This window comes from Hyla sarda, chromosome 4 (assembly GCF_029499605.1).
Source record: "Hyla sarda isolate aHylSar1 chromosome 4, aHylSar1.hap1, whole genome shotgun sequence".
Taxonomy (NCBI): domain Eukaryota; kingdom Metazoa; phylum Chordata; class Amphibia; order Anura; family Hylidae; genus Hyla; species Hyla sarda.
Window position 1 is genome coordinate 142,953,883 of NC_079192.1, and position 22,539 is coordinate 142,976,421.

General features: G+C 42.2%; 1 long non-coding RNA gene across 1 annotated transcript in view; it reads left to right on the forward strand.

Moving 5' to 3' along the window:
- The first annotated feature begins 2,213 nt into the window (after window positions 1–2,213).
- Window positions 2,214–22,539, forward strand: part of LOC130368522 (uncharacterized) — a 79,867-nt gene continuing 59,541 nt past the window's right edge. Inside the window, exons 1-2 of the long non-coding RNA XR_008892494.1 lie at window positions 2,214–2,400; window positions 3,340–3,510. This is a non-coding gene — a long non-coding RNA (uncharacterized LOC130368522). The remainder of the gene's footprint in view (window positions 2,401–3,339; window positions 3,511–22,539) is intronic.

Genomic DNA, 22,539 nt, shown 5'->3' on the forward strand with positions numbered 1-22,539 from the left:
TATTGTGGTATGGGGGAAAATACATATTGTGCAGCCCAAAAAATTTGGTATTCGGTATGAAACGGTATACCGCCCAGCCCTAGATATACCTATGGGAAAGAGGGGGGGTGTAGCTCTGCATATACCTATGGGAAAGAGGGGGGTGTAACTCTGCATATACCTATGGGAAAGAGGGGGGGGTAGCGTAGCCCTGCATATACCTATGGGAAAGAGAGGGGAGTGTAACTCTGCATATACCTATGGGAAAGAGGGGGTTACCTGGCTACCTACCTCCCTTTTACTGTGCAGGACACCAAGGAGGGCATTAATACAGTTTGTGGGCCTATAGATGGGAAGATTGTGTAGAGGAGGGGAGGGCACTGAAAATATGCAGAGTCTGACATGTTTTTCCTGCAGGTGTTAAGAGATCCACATGGCGGTCTTATCTGGACGGAGAAGAAAAGGAAAGAGGACGCCGCTGATCAGAAAAGACGTAATTGTGAGTCCCAAAATGTAACTGTAATCACTTATATGGTATATACATCCTGTGTACAGCTGAAATCTACCGCCATATGGTCCTGTATATAATCACTTATATTGTATATAGATCCTTTATAGTATACTGGTCTGTATATAGTGGTTTTATACAGTATGGCGGTATTATAAAGTTATTGTGTGGTGGTATATATTTACTCCTTGCATACCAGTATTATTGGTTATAGAAATTTACCTACGTTAAAGTGTTTCCTACATATATAAATTTTAGTTTATTGTGTGTGGGATTTGGGTGGAATAGGAGCGTGACAGAAGATTGACGAGCTGCAGGGGCCCTTGCTTTTTTTTTGGTCCGGGGGCCCGAGTGTTGTCAGTCCGCTCCTGGGGGGAGGGGAGGGAGTGTAAATAAGGGGGGGGGGGGGGTGCGTGTGTGTGTGTGACGGGGTGCCAAACAAAGGGTCCGCCCCGGGTGCCAAATGCTCTAGGTACGCCCCTGCCTCCGTCCGCCATTATGGATGATCGGATCCCTGCGGCAGCGCTGCGGGAGATCCGATCATCCATTTTAGTGACCACACTCCCGCAGATGCTGTGATCTGTATTGATCACCGCATCTGGGGGGGTTATTGGCGGACATCCGCGCGATCGCGGATGTCGGCTGTTACCGGAGGGTCCTTGGCTGCTATCAGCAGCCGAGACCTGCCACGCATGACCCGAGCATCGTTTCAATGGTCGCGGTCATGTACAGGATGTAAATGTATGTCCTGGTGCGTTAAGTACCACCGCACCAGGACGTACATTTACGTCTTGTGTCGCTAAGTGGTTAAAGGGGTATCCCAGGGAAAAACTTTTTTTTTTCTTTTTTTCTTTAATAGCAACTGGCTCCAGAAAGTTAAACAGATTTGTAAATTACTTATATTAAAAAATCTTAATCCTTCCAATAATTTTCCATATCCAGTGGTCGGACCCCCCGCGATCTCCTGCACTGCACCCCAGCTATATATCTCTAGGCATGAATTGACTGGACCTCAGCAGGAAGCAAGAGAGAGAGAGCAGAGGCTTCTCCCAGGGCTTTTATGGGGGAGGCTCTTGGGGGATCCCATTGGTCCCCCTTAAGTCACCTGGTCACTGATACCTCCTGGGTAGCAATCACATGACAACTCACATGGTAAACAGTCTTAAAGTGACAACGCTTTCTTCACACATTACACAGTATAATACATAATAAACATATTTACATGGGAGGCAGCAAAGGAACAGGGTAACACCTCCCGTACTGGGCTACCACATATGTAAAGCTGAACAAATGTGTGCTGTTTTTAAGGAAAATAACTTATATCCCTGTAGAGTTCTTCTCCCCAATGGATCTGATCACCTAATTTCCTCTCTGAGCTCTAACCCTACTGTTGCCAGGCAACAGAGCACACTTCCTACAATCCCCCTTGCTTATAAGCACAGTGGAGACAAACTGCCATAACCTTCAGGAGACTGCAGGTGAACTGAGCATGATTACCCCGCCATAGTGGGTCGTAACCAAGGGCAACAGTTATCAAAACAATGCAGGTACATGGAGGATTAGTACTCTTATTGAATTATACTCTTATTATCTTACTTGACTGTCTGGGCATGCTGGGAATTGTAGTTTGCAATCCCAAACCCCCGTGCCACTTTCCAACAGGTTAATATTTTGTCCTGTAAAATGTTAGAAAATGGAAGCCTAACAGATCCCATTAAAACTAACAATGTAAAATCATACAGTGGCCTTGCTGGCTTTCTTTGGTAATCTTCCCTTATGACATCACACATGTGACATCATCAAGTGTTTGGAGCTATCTGTACCAGCCACTTGTACAGTTCAGGCCTTAGCTATCAGAGGGAGCGCACACAAAGAGCAGGAGATGAGGAAGAGGACAAGATGACACAGGAGAGGTACATTAATCCTAAATATTGGTCAGAATACATCTAGAGTTCTAGACTTGCAAATGATGACTGGATCTATTTAATGTAAAGTGTCAAATATATATATATATATATATATATATATATATATATATATATATATATTTAATGTACTCCCAGCATGCTAGATAGATAGATAGATAGATAGGGGATAGATATAGGACATGACTCCAGCATGCTGGAAGTTGTAGTTTTGCAACAGCTGGAGGCACCCTGGTAAGGAGGGGGGGGAGGAGGGAGAGCATGGAAGGTGCTGGGAAGCGGGGGGGTGAGGGGGGCTACAGGGATAGTGCTGGAAAAGGGGGGCAGGGATGGTGTGGGGTGTGTTTGGGGGACACAGGGATAGGAAACCAGGCATGATGGGAGTTGTAGTTTGGCAACATCTTAAGGGCCACATGTTCCAGAAATAGAACACCCAGCATGCCTGACTGTCTGGGCATGCTGGGAATTGTAGTTTGCAACATCTGGAGGTCTACAGTTTTGAGACCACAGTACAGTGGTCTTCAACCTGTGTCCCTCCAGATGTTGCAAAACTACAACTCCCAGCATGCCAAGACTGTCCAGGCATGCTTAGATTTGTAGTTTTGCAACATCTGGAGGTCTATAGTTTAGAGACCACTGTATAGTGGTCTCCAAACTGTGCCCCTCCAGATGTTGCAAAATGACAACTCCCAGCATGCCAAGACTGTCCAGGCATGCTGGGAGTTTTAGTTCTGTAACATCCGGCCCTTCAGATGTTGCCGAACTACAACGCCCAGCATGCTTGACTCTCTGGGCATGCTGGGAACTGTAGTTTGCAACCCCAAACCCCCGTGCCACTTTCCAACAGGTTAATATTTAGTCTTGTAAAATGTTAGAAAATGGAAGCCTAACAGATCCCATTAAAACTAACAATGTAAAATCATACAGTGGCCTTGTCGGCTTTCTTTGGTAATCTTCCCTTATGACATCACACATGTGACATCATCAAGTGTTTGGAGCTATCTGTACCAGCCACTTGTACAGTTCAGGCCTTAGCTATCAGAGGGAGCGCACACAAAGAGCAGGAGATGAGGAAGAGGACAAGATGACACAGGAGAGGTAAATAAATCCTAAATATTGGTCAGAATACATCTAGAGTTCTAGACTTGCAAATGATGACTGGATCTATTTAATGTAAAGTGTCAAATCTATATATATATATATATATATATATATATATATATATATATATATTTAATGTACTCCCAGCATGCTAGATAGATAGATAGATAGATAGATAGATAGATAGATAGATAAAATAAATAAATCCTAAATATTGGTCAGAATACATCTTGAGTTCTAGACTTGCAAATGATGACTAGATCTATTTAATGTAATGTGTCCAAATAATAATGTAAATTGTATTAAATCTAATTACCGTATATACTCGAGTATAAGCCGACCCGAGTATAAGCCGAGACCCCTAATTTCAACCCAAAATCCCAGGAAAAGTTATTGACTCGAGTATAAGCCTAGGGTGGGAAATACCTCATCCCCCCCTGTCATCATCCAGACCCGTCATTAACATCCTCATCATCATCATCCCCTTGTCATCATCCCACACATCCCCCCTTCATCATCCCCTTATCATCCCACACATCCCCCCTTCATCATCCCCTTGTCATCATCCCACACATCCCCCCTTCATCATCCCCTTATCATCCCGCACATCCCCCCTTCATCATCCCCTTGTCATCATCCCACACATCCCCCCTTCATCATCCCCTTATCATCCCGCACATCCCCCCTTCATCATCCCCTTATCATCCCACACATCCCCCCTTCATCATCCCCTTATCATCCCACACATCCCCCCTTCATCATCCCCTTGTAATCATCCCACACCCCCCCCTTCATCATCCCCACCCCCCTTCATCATCCCCACACCCCCCCCCCTTCATCATCCTCTTCTCATCATTCGCCCTCAGTGGTCTTCAACCTGCGGACCTCCAGAGGTTTCAAAACTACAACTCCCAGCAAGCCCGGGCAGCCATCGGCTGTCCGGGCTTGCTGGGAGTTGTAGTTTTGAAACCTCCGGAGGTCCGCAGGTTGAAGACCACTGCGGCCTTCAACATCATCCAGCCCCCTCTCACCCCCTTTAGTTCTGAGTACTCACCTCCGCTCGGCGCTGGTCCGGTCCTGCAGGGCTGTCCGGTGAGGAGGTGGTCCGGTGAGGAGGTGGTCCGGGCTGCTATCTTCACCGGGGGCGCCTCTTCTCCGCGCTTCCGGCCCGGAATAGAGGCGTTGCCTTGACAATGACGCAGAATTACGTTGGCAATGAACGCACCTCTGCGTCGTTGTCACGGCAACGTGACTATTCTGAGGCCGGGCCCGAAGCGCTTAGAAGAGGCCTCCCCGGTGAAGATAGCAGCCCGGAACACTATCCCACCGGACCACCTCCTCACCGGACAGTCCTGCAGGACCGGACCAGCGCCGAGCGGAGGTGAGTATTCAGAACTAAAGGGGGGTGAGAGGGGGCTGGATGATGTTGAAGGCCGCAGTGGTCTTCAACCTGCGGACCTCCGGAGGTTTCAAAACTACAACTCCCAGCAAGCCCGGACAGCCGATGGCTGCCCGGGCTTGCTGGGAGTTGTAGTTTTGAAACCTCTGGAGGTCCGCAGGTTGAAGACCACTGTGGGTGGGGGAGTTCACTCGAGTATAAGCCGAGGGGGGTGTTTTCAGCACGAAAAATCGTGCTGAAAAACTCGGCTTATACTCGAGTATATACGGTAATTTACTAGAGACTTTGCTGATGTTCACAAATGACCAAGTATATAATGTTTATTCAATTCTATTACACAAAGAGTTGGGGTGTAAGTACTGTGGGGGAGACTTATCACAACCTGTCCAGAGAAAGTTGCCCAGTTGCCCATAGCAACCAATCAGATCACTTTTTTCATTTTTAAGAAGGCCTCTGAAAAATGAAAGTAGTGATCTGATTGGTTGCTATGGGCAACTCAGCAACTTTTCCTCTGGACGGGTTATGATAAATCTCCCCCTGTATGGATATATTGGCCCTGATTTACTATTGTAAACCCGACATATTTTGTCGGGTTATGCGCCAGAAATTCCGCCAGAATCTGCGCCAGGAAGAATTCTGTCTCATTGCGCCAGAATTCTGTTTGCGCCAGAAATGAAAAACCCAACCAACTCTCCATTTTCCTGAGAAAACCCAAAAAAGGGGCATAGCTGTTGAGAAAAGGGGCGTGGTCTCAGAAAAGGGGCGTGTTCTGACATTTTCACAAAAAAACTACATATTTACCAAGGTTTCCACAGAAAATGTGGTGGATTTGAGCTGAAGAAAACCCAACAGATCAGAACATGTGTAAAATTAGCAAAATATAGAGAAAAGTGCAAAATGTAGGGAAACCTTAGTAAATACTGTGGGAATTAAAACCCACAAAGAAACCTATACTCCACTGTGTAAATGAGAGCCATTATGTTTATGAGTGAGAATCATTAAAATCTCTGTAGAAGAAGAGTGGAGCAGTTGCACATAGCAATCAATCAGACTGATTCTTTCAGTTTTCAGAGGCCTTTTTAAAAAATGAAAGATGCAATCTTATTGGTTGCTACTGGCAACTGGTAAACTTTTCCTCTGCACTGGTTTTGATAAATCTCCCCCTATATCTATAGTTTTCCATATATAGAAAGGGAAAAGCACCTAAATGTCTAAAACACACATATATGTTCAGTATATGTGACCTACTGATGGGGGGGACAGGGAAGAAATATAAGATATCTCTGACCTTTAACATGACCTCCTGTTATAACCTAAAACAAGTATTTAGGCTGAAATAATGTATATTTCACTATAATAATGCTGGATTTCATGTATGACTATTAATACTGAATCATAAAAAGAAATGCATACAATGGCCCTGATTTACCAAGAGTGGAGTGTAGGTTTCTTTGTGGGTTTTAATTCCCTACAATATTTTTTCCACTGTATTTACTAAGGTTTCCCTACATTTTGCACTTTTCCCTTCATGCTCTGATCTGTCTGATTTTCCTCAGCTCAAATCCACCACATTTTATGCGGAAACCTTAGGAAATATGTTGGGTTTTTGTGAAAATGTCGGGAACACGCCCATTTTCTGTGACCACGCACCCTTTTCCCAACAGGCACGCCACTTTTTCGGGTTTTCTCAGTAAAATGGAGAGTTGGTCGGGTTTTTCATTCCTGGCGCAGACAGAATTCTGGCACAATGAGACAGAATTCTGGCACAAATTCTGGCGCAGACTGAATTTCTGGCACAATGTGCCAGACTCTGACGCGCAAACTAACAAAACATGTTGGGTTTACAATAATAAATCAGGCCATTTAATTTTTTTTAACAGGATTGTCCCACAGAGCAAATTTGGTAAAAATCAGATGTGTGCCCCATACATATATGTAAAGGTGAACAAATGTGCTGTTTTTTAGGAAACGATTGATGTTAAAAGTATCCTTTATATTCCTCAGTTCACACTAAGGAATTTCCAGCTGGAATAATCATTGCCGGAGGTTCCACGGGTGCATTGCCGTCCCCATAGATGGCAATGTATTCTGCATGGATCCTATCTGAAAAAAAGTTAAAAAGAAACAATTTATAAAATAATTAACCCCAACCCCTACAAAAATGTATATATAAAAAAAGAAAAAGATTAAAAACAACCCCAAAAATTTTAAAAGTAACCCAACTCTCCCCTCACATTAGCCATAATTAACCCCTGGGGGACGGAGCCCATTATGACGGAGCATTTTTTTCAAATCTGACCACTATCACTTTAAGCATTAATAATTCTGGGATGCTTTTACTTATAAATTTGATTCCGAGAAAGTTTTTTCGTGACATATTCTACTTTATGTTGGTGGTAAATTTTTGTTGATACTTGCATCATTTCTTGGGGAAAAATTCGAAAATTTCAAGAAAAACTTAAAAATTTAGCATTTTTCTAACTTTGAAGCTCTCTGCTTGTAAGGAAAAGGGACATGTAAAAAAAATACATATTGCTTCAAATATACAATATGTTAACTTTATGTTGGCATCATAAAGTTGACATGTTTTTACTTTTAGAAGACATCAGAGGGCTTCAAAGTATAGCAGCAATTTTCCAATTTTTCACGGAATTTCAAAATCAGAATTTTTCAGGGACCAGTTAAGTTTAGAAGTGAATTTGAGGGACTTTATGTTGGAAAACCCCTATGATGGACCCCATTATGAAAACTGCACCCCTTAAATTATTCAAAATGACATTAAAAAAGTTTAACCCTTTAGGTGTTTCTCAGAAATAGCAGCAAAATGGAGAAGAAAAATCTAAATTAGGAATTGCATAGGGGTGGATATAGGGGTATTCTACGCCAGTGATTCCCAAACAGGGTGCCTCCAGCTGTTGCTAAACTCCAGCATGCCTGGACAGTATGTGGCTGTCCAGAAATGCTGGGAGTTGTTGTTTTGCAACAGCTGGAGGCTCCGTTTTGGAAACACTGCCGTACAATACGTTTTTAATTTTTATTGGGGGGGGCAGTGTAAGGGGGTGTATATGTAGTGTTTTACCCTTTATTATGTTAGTGTAGTGTAGTGTAGTGTTTTTAGGGTACATTCACACTGGCGGATGTTTGCAGCTCATACTTGAAGTTTTATTGGGGGGGGCAGTGTAAGGGGGTGTATATGTAGTGTTTTACCCTTTATTATGTTAGTGTAGTGTAGTGTAGTGTTTTTAGGGTACATTCACACTGGCGGATGTTTGCAGCTCATACTTGAAGCAGAAAACTTACTGTAAGCCTGCCCGTGTGAACCTCCAGCTGTTTCAAAACTACAACTCCCAGCATGTACTGATGGACCATGCAGGCTGGGAGTTGTACTTGTGCAACAGCTGGAGGCACACTGGTTGGAAAACCTTCAGTTAGGTTCTGTTATCTAACTCAATATTTTCCAACCAGTGTGCCTCCTGCTGTTGCAAAACTACAACTTCCAGCATGTACTCATCACCGAAGGGCATGCTGGGAGATGTAGTTATGCAACAGCTGGAGGGATCGCAACTACAACTCCCAGCATGCTGGGATTTGCAGTTTTGCAACATCTGGAGAGCTACAGTATAGAGACCACTGCAAACTGTGGCCCTCCAGATGCTGCAAAACTACAAATCCCAGCCTGCCCAGACAGCAAACAGTTGTGTGAGCATGCTAGGAGTTGTAGTTTTGCAAGATCTGGAGGGCTATAGTTCAGAGACTACCATATAGTGGTCTCAAACTGTAGCCCTCCAGCTGTTGCAAAACTACAACTCCCAGCATGCCCAAACAGCTGTCTGGGCATGCTGGGAGTTGTAGTTTTGCAACATCTGGAGTACTACAGTATAGAGACTACAGCCCTCCAGATGTTGCTAGGCAACTTACCGGCTTCCGTCGGATCCAGGGAGCCTGCTGCTCGACATCGCCGCCCGCCGATCTCCGACGCCGATCGTCGCCCGCAGCCTCCGCAGATGGGTAAGTGGACTCCGGCGCCGGGCCTCAGTCATTTCCCCATCCTGCCCCGCCTATTGTGGGTGGGCAGGACGGGGAAAACGAAAGTTAACCCCCCCCCCCCGCCCCCGATCTGCTATTGGTGGTCGCGTCTAGACCACCAATAGCAGGGATAGGAGGGGTGGCAACCCTGCCACCTCCCTCCTATCTCTTAAGGGGGGTTGTGGGTGTCTTAGACACCCGCGATCCCCCTTATATTCCAGGTCACCGGGTCACCATAGACCTGCAATGACCCGGAATCGCGCAAATCGCAAGTGTGAATTCACTTGCGATTTGCGCCCATCACCGACGTGGGGGGGTCTGATGACCCCCCTGGGCATTTGCGCGGGGTGACTGCTGATCGATATCAGCAATCAGAAATTCCCACGGACGTATGAGTACGTGTCTGGTCCTTAAGTACCAGGGTGCAGGGACGTACTCATACGTGCCTGGTCCTTAAGAGGTTAACACCCCACAGGTGATTGATGAACTTTCGTTAAAATGGGATGTAAAAATAAAATAAAATAAACCCTATGTGGATGTAAAGTGCTCTGCGGGCGGACTACAATGCTCAGAAGAGAAGTAAATACCCCATATGTGGCCTTAAACTGTTGCCTTGAAATACAACAGGGCTCCGAAGTGCACATTTGAGGCCTAAATTAGGACTTTGCAATAGGGGCGGACCCGGATACAAAGATGGGGCTTGTCTCCACCAAAACCCTACTGCAGTGTTTCCCAAACAGGGTGCCTCCAGCTGTTGCAAAACTCCCATCCTGCCAGGATAGTCAATGGCTGTCCGGCAATACTGGGAGTTGTTGTTTTGCAACAGCTGGAGGCTCCGTTTTAGAAACACTGCCGTATGATGAGACGTTTTTCATTTTTATTGGTTGGGGGGGTAACTGTGTAGGGGTGTAGTGTATATGTAGTTTTTTACTTTTTATTTTGTGTTAGTGTAGTGTTTTTAGGGTACATTCACACGGGCAAGTTCACAGTGAGTTTTCTGCTGGGAGTTTGAGCTGCGGCGGAAAATTTGCCGTAGCTCAAACTTGTAGAAGTAAACCAACTGTAAACCCGCTGGTGTGAATGTACCCTGTAGATTCACATGGGGAGGGGGGCACCCCAAGCCTTCAACTGTTGCAAAACTACAACTCCCAGAATGCACTGACAGACCGTACATGCTGGGAGTTGTAGTTTTGCAACAGCTGTAGGCACACTGGTGGGGAACCGCTAAGTTATGAAACAGACTCTAGCTCAGTGATTCCAACCCATGTGCCTCCAGCTGTTGCAAAACTACAACTCCCAGCATGTACGGTCTGTCAGAGATGCTGGGTGGTGTAGTTCTGCAATATCTGGTCAGTCTGGGCATGCTAGGAGTTGTAGTTATGCAACAACTGGGGAAGAACAATTTGGAGACCGCTAAGTTGTGGTCTCCAAACTGTAGCCCTCCAGATATTGCAAAATTACAACTCCAAGCATGCCCAGACTGTCCAGGCATGCTGGGAGTTGTAGATCTGCAACATATGAAGGGCCAGATATTGCAGAACTACACATCCAGCATCCCTGACTGTCTGGGCATGCTGGGAATTGTAGTTTTGCAACATCTGGGGGCTACAATTTGGAGGCCACCCTATAATGGTCTCCAAACTGTGCCACTTCAGATGTTGCAAAACTACAACTCCCAGCATGCCCAGACAGTCAGTGCATGCTGAAAGTTGTAGTTTTGCAACATTTGGAGGACCCCAGATGTTGCAAAACTACAACTCCCAGCATGCCCAGACAGCCTTTGGCTGTCTGGGCATACTGGGAGATGTAGTTTTGATACTTTTAGAAGGCCACAGTTAAGATCACTTACCGATGATCTTCACTGGAGCCTCCTCCACCACACTTTCTGGCCACACTCCTCCTGATGTCTACACCGCCGCCCGATGGTCTCTCCCGCCGCCGCTGCTCCGGTAAGCCGGTTCTCCCCCCGCACTTGTTTCACCCCCGCTCTGCCTGAACTTCAATTGGTGGGCAGAGTGGGGGAAATGAACTTTAACCCTCACTCCCCCAACTGCCATTGGTCAGTCAGGCAGGGGATAGGAGGAGGTGGCAGCACTGCCACCTCACTCCTATCCTTTAGCATGGTCTTTGACAGCTCCGATTACTGTTATTTTCCGGGCGATAGGGTCACTGGGATTTGTGGCAATCGCCGGCATGGGGGGGGGGGGGGGGGGGTCTCAAACAAGGAAAAACAAGGCTAATAAAATATTTTAAAAAATTAAAACCTTTCCCCCTATCCCCCCCCCCCCCCTTATTCGCTAACTTTGGCCGGACCCTCTTCCCTATAGAGAGCTCTTTTTTGGGGTGCAGCGTTTTTTCAGGTTAAGCGTTTTTTTTTCTTTTTTTAGCACCTTTTTGGGGGATTTGGGGTCCGTGCCACCAGCAGCAGGACCCTGTGTGCGCCTGCCCTGACCGCTGACAGTGATATATAACGTATCAGTGTTTTTTTTAGGGTTCAGGCAGGTGCTTTTTTATTCCCCCCCTCCTTTTTGGTGTCTTCTGCGCCCCCTGCTGCCACTGAGCCCTAATCAGTGGCCCACACAAATGATTAGGTATACTCTTTTTGGTGCAGGGTTTTTTGCGTTAGTAGCACAAACTCCTTTTTTTTTCTTCTACTTGTTTGTAAGGTTTGGTATAAAGTAGAACCCCCACACACATATACACAAAGTAAAACACTCACACACACATACACACATCTGCATTTTCAGCAGAGGAGGCATATGCCTTACTTGCATCCGACTCTGAAAGCACTAGTGAGGGCGAGGAAGACCCCACTTTCCTAGTGATGATGAGCCCCCAAGGCAGCGGAGACACCACCGTTCGAGACCACAAACCCATCTAGCAACTGACCCTGTGCCCCATACTAGTACTAGCGATCCTGTCGCCAGTACCAGTATGGCGGCCCAGCAGGCAAGTCCACCGGTACCCTCTACCGGTGAACCTGTCTGGACTACCCCGGAGAACTTTGAGCCCGTGATTCCTGGGTTTGTTGGCAACCCAGGAATGCAAATAGACATCGCCGGGTTCACTGAAATAGACTTTTTTAGTCATTATCTCAGTGATGACATTGTCAACATGATGGTGACACAGACAAACCTGTACGCTCAACAGTTTGTCGCCGCTCACCCGGGCTCGATTTTGGCTAGGCCCAATGGCTGGTCCCCAGTCGGTACAGCTGAACAAGATACGCCCGGTCATAGATCACTTTTGGGGCCAAGTTTTTGGAGGCCTACGTTCCCCAAAGGGAGGTCTCAATTGATGAGTCTCTTATCAGTTTTAAGGGGAGACTCATTTTTCACCAATACATTCCATCCAAGCATGCAAGATTTGGCATGAGGCTGTATAAACTCTGTGAGAGTACCTCCAGGTACACTTACAGGTTTAGAGTGTATGAGGGGCGAGATTCCCGTATTGAACCCCCAGAATGTCCCCCCATTCTGGGTGTCATCGGGAAACTTGTGTGGGACCTTTTGCACCCACTACTAGATAAGGGTTACCACCTTTATGTGGATAACTTTTATACTAGTATCCCTCTGTTCAAATTCCTCACCGCCAGATCTACGTCCGCATGTGGGACCGTACGGAAAAATCAGAGAGGTCTCCAGACCTATCTCCTCCAGGCACCAATCCCCAGGGGTGAGTCCCGTGCCTTTTCCCATGAAAACCTGTTGCTGGTCAGGTACAAGGACAAGAGGGATGTCCTTTTGCTCACCACAATTCATTGGAACGGCAGCACCCCTGTCCCTGTGCGAGGTACCGCGGCATCGGTCCTCAAGCCCGACTGTATTGTGGACTACAATCAGTATATGGGGGGAGTTCCTATGTGAACTATTTTTAATAATATTCAAGTTCTCTTCCCAGATCACCCTCCATTCCTTCTCTGTTACTTGTCCTATATCTTTTTCCCACTCCTTTATACTAAAGTGCCTCACTTCCCGGTTTTTAACACTCAACATTATTTTACATATCTTAGAAATTATTTTTTCCCCCGTACCTTCCCTTAAAACCTTCATTATCAGACACTCGTGAATTCTTAACTCTTCTTTCTCATCTATTTTTTTCCCTGCCTCCCTTAACTGTGCATATCTAAATAATGACATCCTATTATTAGGAATTTTATATTTTGCACTCAGCTCCTCAATAGTGATGAGCGGCATTGGCCATATTCGATTTTGTGATATTTCGCGAATATATAGACGAATATTCGTCCTATATTCATGATTTCGCGTATTGGTTATATTCGCATATGCGAATATTTGCATATTCGCATATGTGAATATTCGCATATTTGCGTATTTGAGGAAGAAAACAGTGAGGGGTGGGCAACTTTACTATTGGTTGCTAGGGATGTTGTTGAAAACCTATGACAAGCGTATTTGCATCATTCTAATTGGCCCACAAGTGAAAAGAAGAAATATGCGAATATTCACATATTCGTAATTTCGAATATATAGCGAATATATTCGCAATATTCGTGAATTTGCGATATTCGTGATAAAAATTTGAGATGCGAACATTTGCGCCCAACACTACTCCTCAAATGATCTGAGTTTCTTCCCTCCAAAAATTGTGCAACATATTTTAAATTATATTCACCCCAAAATGGCCACTCCTGTCCCTCAAGTTCTTTAAATTTTGTATTATTAAAACATCTTGTGCAATCTAGTGAACTTTCCACCTTCATTACTTCTTTCATTTGCGCCCATACCTTATCCACTATCTACCCTATAGGCTCTTTTCTAGTGTTGCTCGCGAATATTAACAATTCAAATTTTATTCGCGAATATCGCATATTCGCGAATATTCGCGAATATTCGCCAATATAGCACTATTTATTCATAATTACGAATATTTGTTTGTTTTTTTTTTAGTTTTTTTTTCACAGTACACATCACAGTGATCATCCCTCTCTGCTTCCAGCTTGTGTGGTGTAAAGAAGGCTCTAATACTACTGTGTGATACTGGTGTGCGAATTTTGGCATATGCGAAAATTTGCATATGCTAATTTCCACATTTGCGAATTTTTGCTTATGCTAATTTTGTATATGCTAATTTCCGCATATGTAAATTTTCGCATATGCGAAAATAAAACTAGAATATTACGAATATGGGAATATTCGCGAATATATGACGAATATTCGTCCATATATTTGCGAATATTCGCAAATTCGAATATGGCCTATGCCGCTCAACACTGCTCTTTTCCATCCAACTTAGATTCTAACAATTCTCCCATATCTTCACACATCTCCTTTTTTTTCTTTTACCATGTTAGCAGAGGAGTCTGTTTCCTTCCATTTCTTTATGTACCTCAACTGTGCTGCTATATAGTATAACCTCAAGGGGGAGTTGATCTCTCTGATCAAGTCCTCAAGCCATATAATGCCATGCGCAAAACCCAGGCATGGTACAAAAAAGTTGCAATCTACATGGTCCAGGTTGCCATGTACAATGCATTTGTACTATACCGGAGCGCTGGCAACACAGGGAGATTTCTCAAGTTCCAGGAGGTGCTCATAAAGGCCCTGATCTTTGGCGGTCAGGGGGGAGCGGCCTCGAGCATGTCCGGAACTGGAGGTGCCAGGATCGTTCCCAGCCATCACTTTGCAGGTGAGGTCCCCCACACTGGAAAGAAGGGACGATCCCAGAAAAAATGCAGAGTGTGTTGCAGGAGGGGGATTCGGAAGGACACCACCGCTCAGTGTGACACTTGCCCCGATCATCCGGGCCTCTGCATTAAAAATTGCTTCATGGAGTATCACACTTCCCTGGAGAACTACATTTTTTAATAATCTTTCCCCATTTTAATTCCCCTTGATTTGACCCCAATGTACCAGTCCATAGTACAAGGTCCTCCAAATTTTAACCGCCCCCCCCCCCCAAAAAAAAAAAACAATCCCAATAACAATAAGCCCTCTGGTAGTATTGAGTCATGTATCAGAGTCATTTGCATCGGGGGTTTTCAGGTTGCCTCAAATGTGCAGCGCTCTCTTTACACCTGAGCGGTGTGCACATTTGGGGTAACAGAATAGGGACAGCCACACACTTCACATTCCCAGAATGATGAATCAGAGTATAGGGTTTGGGGGCGGGCATCATTTTTACTTTTGGCTATACTCTGGGGCATCATTCTGGGTACCCAATTTGCAAATTATTATGAAAATAGCAATTTTCATTTTTCAAAAAACTACCCTCTACCATCCATTCCTGGAAAATAAATCTAGGAAACACCCGTCCATTCAAAATGGTGTCACATGTGTCTGTTTTTTCTTTTTCCTCTGAATGTATGTAACTGTCAGGCCTCAAATGCGCAGTGCTCTCTCCTCCCATGAGCGGTGTGTGCATTTTCAGGAAACCGTTTAGGGATGGCCACCCAAAAAAAACATTCCCATAATGATGAAGCAGAGCATAGGGTTTGTGGCTGGCACACGTTTTTCTTTTGGCTATTCTCTGGGTCATCATACTCAGTACACAGATAGCATATCAGTTGGAAAATAGCAATTTTCATTTTTCCAAAAATATATTTCATCCATACCTGGAAAATAAATTTAAGAAACACCAGACCGTTCCAAATGTACACTTTACCCCTATAAAGACTCCTCAGAGGTTATACTTTCTGTAATGGTGTCACATATGGGTGTTTCTTTTTTAATTTTCCTCTGAATGTATGTAACCGTCAGCTACTGATATGCCATAGGCCTCAAATGCGAACATTGCTCTATGAGTCTTGAGCCATGTTATGTGCCTGTACAGCATGTTACGTCCACATGTTGGTTATTTTTTTACTCAGGAGAAATTGGGATGAAAAATTATCAGGAATTTTCTCAGATTAACCCTTGTAAATTAGCAACATTTTTGGTAACAACAGCATTTTAGTAAAAAATAACACACTTTTCGTTTTTACATTTCACTAATCGAAAAACCTATGAGGTGTAAATACTCACTGTACCCCTTGTTACGTTCCTTGAGTTTTATTTTTTTATTTTAGGTCAGAACCTCTGCAATTACAGGGCATTTCCCTACCTTAGGCCTCAAAGGTGCTCAGTGCCCCCTCACTCATTAGCCCAGTTGTGCACCCGCACAGCACGTTACATCTACATATGTGGTATTTCCTTACTCAGAACAAATTGGGCTTTTTCCCAGTTAAAAATGAAAAAAATTGTGTAACAGTAGCAATTCACTGTTAAAAATCAGATTTTTAATTATTACGGCCCACTGTTGTAAATACTCACTGTACCCCTTGTTATGTTCCTTGAGGGGTGTTCTTTCCAAAAAGATTGCACAGTTGGCTGGTATCCTCTGTTCTGCCACCAAGGGGGCTTTGAAAATGCACATTGCCCCCAATTACAATTCCAGTCAATACAGCACTCCTTCTCTTCTGAGACCTGTAGTATGCTCGCCGAGCAATTTACATCCACATATGAGGTATTTACTTATTCATGAGAAATTGGACTACAAATTTTGGGGAAATTTTTGTTCAATTACACCTTGTTAAAATGAAAAATGTGAGGTAACACAAGAATTTTAGTGTTAAAAATCAAATTTTTCACTTTTACAACCCACTGTTCAATAAACCAGTGAGGCATAAGTTCTTACTGTAATGCTTATTACGTTCCTTGAGGGGTGTAGTTTCCAAAATGGTGTCACATGTGGGGGGGGGGTTCCGCTGTTCTGGCACCATGGGGGCTTTGTAAATGCACATTGCCCCCAACTTCAATTACAGCAAAATCCTCTCTCCTACAGCCAAACAGCGCTCCTTCTCGTCTCAGACCTGTAGTGCCCTCGCTGAGCAATTTACATCCACATATGAGGTATTTACTTATTCATGAGAAATTGGGCTACAAATTTTGGGGGGATTTTTGTTCAATAACAACTTGTTAAAATGAAAAATTTGGGGTAATACAAGAATTTTTGTGTTAAAAATCAAATTTTTCACTGTTACAACCCACTGTTCAATAAACTTGTGAGGTATAAGTTATTACTGTAATGCTTATTACGTTCCTTGAGGGGTGTAGTTTCCAAAATAGTATGCCATGTGTTTTATTTTAATTTTTTTTTTGCTGTTCTGGCACCATGGGAGCTTCCTAAATGCAACATGCCACCCAAATCCATTTCAGCAAAATTCTCTTTCAAAAAGCCAAATTTTGCTCCTTGTCTTCTGAGCATTGTAGTGCGCCAGCAGAGAACTTAACGTCCACATATGGGGTGTTTTCTTAATCGGGAGAAATTGGGCTTTAACTTTAGGGGTCCATTTTCTCCTATTACCCCTTGTGAAAAAGAAAAATTTAGGGTAACACCATAATTTTAGTGTTAAAAATCTAATTTTCCATTTTCATGTCCAACTTCAACACAAAGTCGTCAAACATCCGTAAGGTGTTAAGGCTCACTATACCCCTTGTTATGTTCCTTGAGGGGTGTAGATTCCAAAATAGTATGCCATGTGGTTAATTTTTTTGCTGTTCTGGCACCATGGGGCTACCTAAATGTGACATGCCCCCCAAAAACCATTCCAACTAAATTCTCTCTCCAAAATCGCAAAGCTGCCCCTTCCCTTTTGAGCCATGTTGTGCATCCGCAGAATTGCCATATGGTATTGCCATACTCAAGAGAAATTGGGCTACACATTTTAGGAGTCTTATTCTCCTTTTATCCCTTGTAAAAAGTCTAAAAATGGGGCTACAAGTACATGTTAGTGTTAAAATAAGATTTAGATTTTTTTCCTCCACTTGCTGCTATTCCTGTGAAACAAGGGTTAACATAGTTTCTGAATGTCATTTTGAATACTTTGAGGGGTGCACTTTTCATAATGTGGTTCATAATGGGGGAGGGGTTTCTTACAGAAAGGCCCCTCAAATCCACTTCAAACTTAACTGGTCCCTGAAAGATTCATATTTTGAATTTTTCATGAAAATTTGGAAAATTGCTGCTTTACTTTGAAGCCCTCTAATGTCTTCAAAAAGTAAAAACATGTCAACTTTCTGATTCCATATAAAGTAGACATATTGAATATCTCAATCAAGATATAATTTATTTGGAATGTCATTTTTTCTTACAAGTAGAAAGTTTCAAAGTTAGAAAAATGCTAAATTTTCTACATCTTCATGAAATTTTTAACTTTTTCACCAAGAAATTATGCAAGTAACGCTGAAAATTTACCAATAACATAAAGTAGAATATGTCACAAGAAAAAAAAAATCTCAGAATCAAATTCTGGAAGCTTTCCAGAGTCATTAATGCTTAAAGGGGTACTCCGCCCTTAGACATCTTATCTCTATCCAAAGGATAGGGGATAAGATGTCAGATCACCGCAGTCCTGCTGCTGGGGAGCCCCGGGATCCCTGCTGCGGCACCCCGCTATCATTAGAGCACAGAACGAGTTCGCTCTGCGCGTAATGATGGGCAATACAGGGGCCGGAGCATTGTTACGTCATGGCTCCGCCCCTCGTGATGTCACGGCTCGCCCCTTTCAATACAAGTCTATGGGAGGGGGCGTGGCGGTCGTCACGCTCCCTGCCATAGACTTGCATTAAGGGGACGGGCCGTGATGTCACGAGGGGCGAAGCCATGACGTCACGCTGCTCCGTCCCCTGTATTGCCCGTCATTACGCACAGAGCGGGGTGCCGCAGCGGCGATTCCCGGGGCTCCCCAGCAGTGGAACCGCGGCAATCTGACATCTTATCCCCTATCCTTTGGATAGGGGATAAGATGTCTAGGGGCGGAGTACCCCTTTAAAATGACAGTGGTCAGAATTGCAAAAAATGCTCCCATCCTTAGGGTGAAAATGGGCTCCGTCCCCAGGGGGTTAAGCAGTTTCATAATGCCTGAGATAAGTAGTTCTGGCCCTAGAATGTTATATATATTAGCGTCTGTAGCATTTATTAGGCACATGAAACGATTGAAATGACTGCAGAGTTTACAAATATACTTTAGACTGGGGGCTGACTGACTGCAGATTTAAGACTTAACTGTACTAAGTAAAAAAAAAATCTATATTTTTTTGCTTCAAATATATAATTATAGCCAAAGACTATAGCCATAATAATATTTAGCCTGTTAAATAATGCTGAAGGGCATAATGTACTGCACTTTCATACTAATGCTGTGTATTATTTGAGCGATCTAAAGATCGCTGTTAAAAGTCCCTTTAAATTTATGCTAGGTTCACACTGAGGAATTTCCAGCCAGAAAAATCATTGCCGTAGGTGCCAAGGATGCATTGTCTTCCCCATAGATGGCAATGTATTCTGCATTGATCCTATCTAAAAAAAAAAAGTTAAAAATAAACCATTTTTAAAATAATTAACCACAACCCCTACAAAAATGTGTATATATATATATATATATATATATATATATAGAAAAATATTAAAAATAATCCTAAAAATATAAAAAGTTACCCAACCCTCCCCTCACATTAGCCATAATTAAACATTGGCTATCAACATAATGCTGACAGCCATAATACACTGTACTGTAAAACTACTGCAATGTATTATATGGGCGATCAGTAGATCGCTGGTTAAAGCCCTCTCATGGGATAAAAAACGAGAACAAAAAAACAAACAAACAACAAGTTAAAAAAAACGAATTAAACAGAACACCCTTAAAAACATATAAAAAATAAGAAAATAAAATGTTTTCAAAAACTCACAATAAAACCCCTAACAATACTGTAACCATACAATGGAGGAGATTTATCAAAACCTGTGCAGAGGAAAACTTGCCCAGTAGCCCATAGCAACCAATCAGATCGCTTCTTTCATTTTTCACAGGCCTTCATAAAAATTAAAGCAGCAAGCTGATTGGTTGCTATGGTCAACTGGGCAAGTTTTCCTCTGCACAGGTTTTGATAAATCTCCCCCATTGTCTTTTAAAATAATACAGAGAGGCATAAGAAAGACATTGTCATGCTACTGCAGTCTATCAAATGATGGCTGCTTTAAGTCCCTTAATGGGAATAGTTAAAAACTAATCAGAAGAAAAACAAGGCTAATAAAATATTTAAAAAAATAACAAAACGCTGCCTTAACAAAAACATCCCTTTAAAAAACTTTTTGTATCAAATATTAAATAAAAAAAATTAAAAATGTATGCATAAAAATGCCCCAAAAAATGTACAACCCCATAAAAAAAACAACGATAGCCATAACCATACACTGTCTGTCAGCATAATGCTGAGAGGCATAATACACTGCACTACAATAGTGGTGCAGTGTTTCATAGAAAAGATCAGACTAGGGTTGAAAGGTCGTTTTCGTATGGGAAAAACTTAAATAGAAAGGCAGAAATGCTATGAAAAAATAAAGAAATAAGAAGTAAATAATTACCACTGATTAGGACTAGTTTAAAAAGTATAAAAAATTAAGAAATGGTCGATAAAATAATTTAAAAAAATATCCGAATAGTTAGAGAGTTAGAGGGGTACTCCACTGCTCAGCGTTTGGAACAAACTGTTTCAAGCACTGGAGCCGGCGTCGGGAGCTCGGGACCTCATAGCCCCGCCCCCTCATTACATCACACCCTGCCCCCTCAATGCCAGTCTATGGAAGGGGCTGTAACGGCTGTACACCTTTAAAAATAAAAAAAATGATTGTAAAAATTATTTTAAACAACATCAACCCTGCCCGCACAAAAACATCCCTTTAAAAATACTTTTTAGTATCAAAAATACAATTCAAAATAAAGAAAATATTAAAAAAAAACAACATTTTATAAATAACCCCCAGAAAATCTACAATAGCTACACACACAGCATAAATGTGAGAGGCATAAATTATTTAATAAAATAATACAACCCTCCCCCCCCCCCCCCCCATCAAAATTGATAGGCATACATTCCCATTATATGATTTACTGTTGTCCATAATATAACATTTTTAGATAAAATATTTAGTTAAAAACATATTTAAAATATAAATTATATTTTAAGTAAAAAAGAATAAAAATCTAGACCCCAATGTGTTCCATTTTTCTTTTTGTTCCTTTTTCTTATGCGGTTTCATAATGCCTGAGATAAGTTAGTTCTGGCCCTAGAATGTTATATATATTAGCGTCTGTAGCATGTATTAGGAACATGTTATCATACCTGTGTCTTTTTACAGGTGACTGATTCCCGGTGTGAAGGTGAACATGACATGTACCCTCGTCAGCTGCAAGAAAGGAACCACGAGACAGGTAATTAATATTTATATTAATTACTGATAACAATCAGGCTAGATGTAAAATCTAGACCAGCAGAGATGTCATAGTCTCTCCCTTATACATGAAGATATATGTGTTGTTCATAAGTATGTTGTCTATAGACAGCTTCTTATATAACACAACCATATCTCAGGTACAGAGATTAGGAACATTTTTGATCTTTATTCTCTGATTTTTTATTTGTAGGAATCCCCTTTTTCGATATTTAATAGAATAGATTGAAATGACTGCAGAGTTTACAAATTTACTTTAGACTGGGGGCTGACTGACTGCAAATTTAAGACTTAACTGTACTAAGTAAAAAAAAAAATCAATATTTTTTTTGCTTCAAATATATAATTATAGCCAAAGACTATAGCCATAATAATACAAAGCCTGTTAAATAATGCTGAAGGGCATAATGTACTGCACTTTAATACTAATGCTTTGTATTATTTGAGCGATCTAAAGATCGCTGTTAAAAGTCCCTTTAAATTTATGCTAGGTTCACACTGAGGAATTTCCAGCCAGAATAATCATTGCCGTAGGTTCCAAGAATGCATTGTCTTCCCCATAGATGGCAATGTATTCTGCATTGATCCTATCTAAAAAAAAAAAGTTAAAAATAAACCATTTTTAAAATAATTAACCATAACCCCTAAAAAAATGTGTATATATATATATATATATATATATATATATATAAAGATTAAAAATAATCCAAAAAATATAAAAAGTTACCCAACCCTCCCCTCACATTAGCCATAATTAAACATTGGCTATCAACATAATGCTGACAGCCATAATACACTGTACTGTAATACTACTGCAATGTATTATATGGGCGATCAGTAGATCGCTGGTTAAAGCCCTCTCATGGGATAAAAAACGAGAACAAAAAAACAAACAAACAATAAGTAAAAATAAAAATAATTAAACAGAACACCCTTGAAAACATATAAAAAATAAGAGAATAAAATGTTTCCAAAAACCCACAATAAAACCCCTGACAATACTGTAACCATACAATGGGGGAGATTTATCAAAACCTGCGCAGAGGAAAACTTGCCCAGTTGCCCATAGCAACCAATCAGATCGCTTCTTTCATTTTTCACAGGCCTTCATAAAAATTAAAGCAGCAAGCTGATTGGTTGCTATGGGCAACTGGGCAAGTTTTCCTCTGCACAGGTTTTGATAAATCTCCCCCATTGTCTTTTAGAATAATACAGAGAGGCATAAGAAAGATATTGTCATACTACTGCAGTCTATCAATATATTAGCTATCGAAAGATGGCTGCTTTAATTCCCTTAATGGGAATAGTTAAAAACTAATAAGAAGAAAAACAAGGCTAATAAAATATTTTTAAAAATAACAAAACGC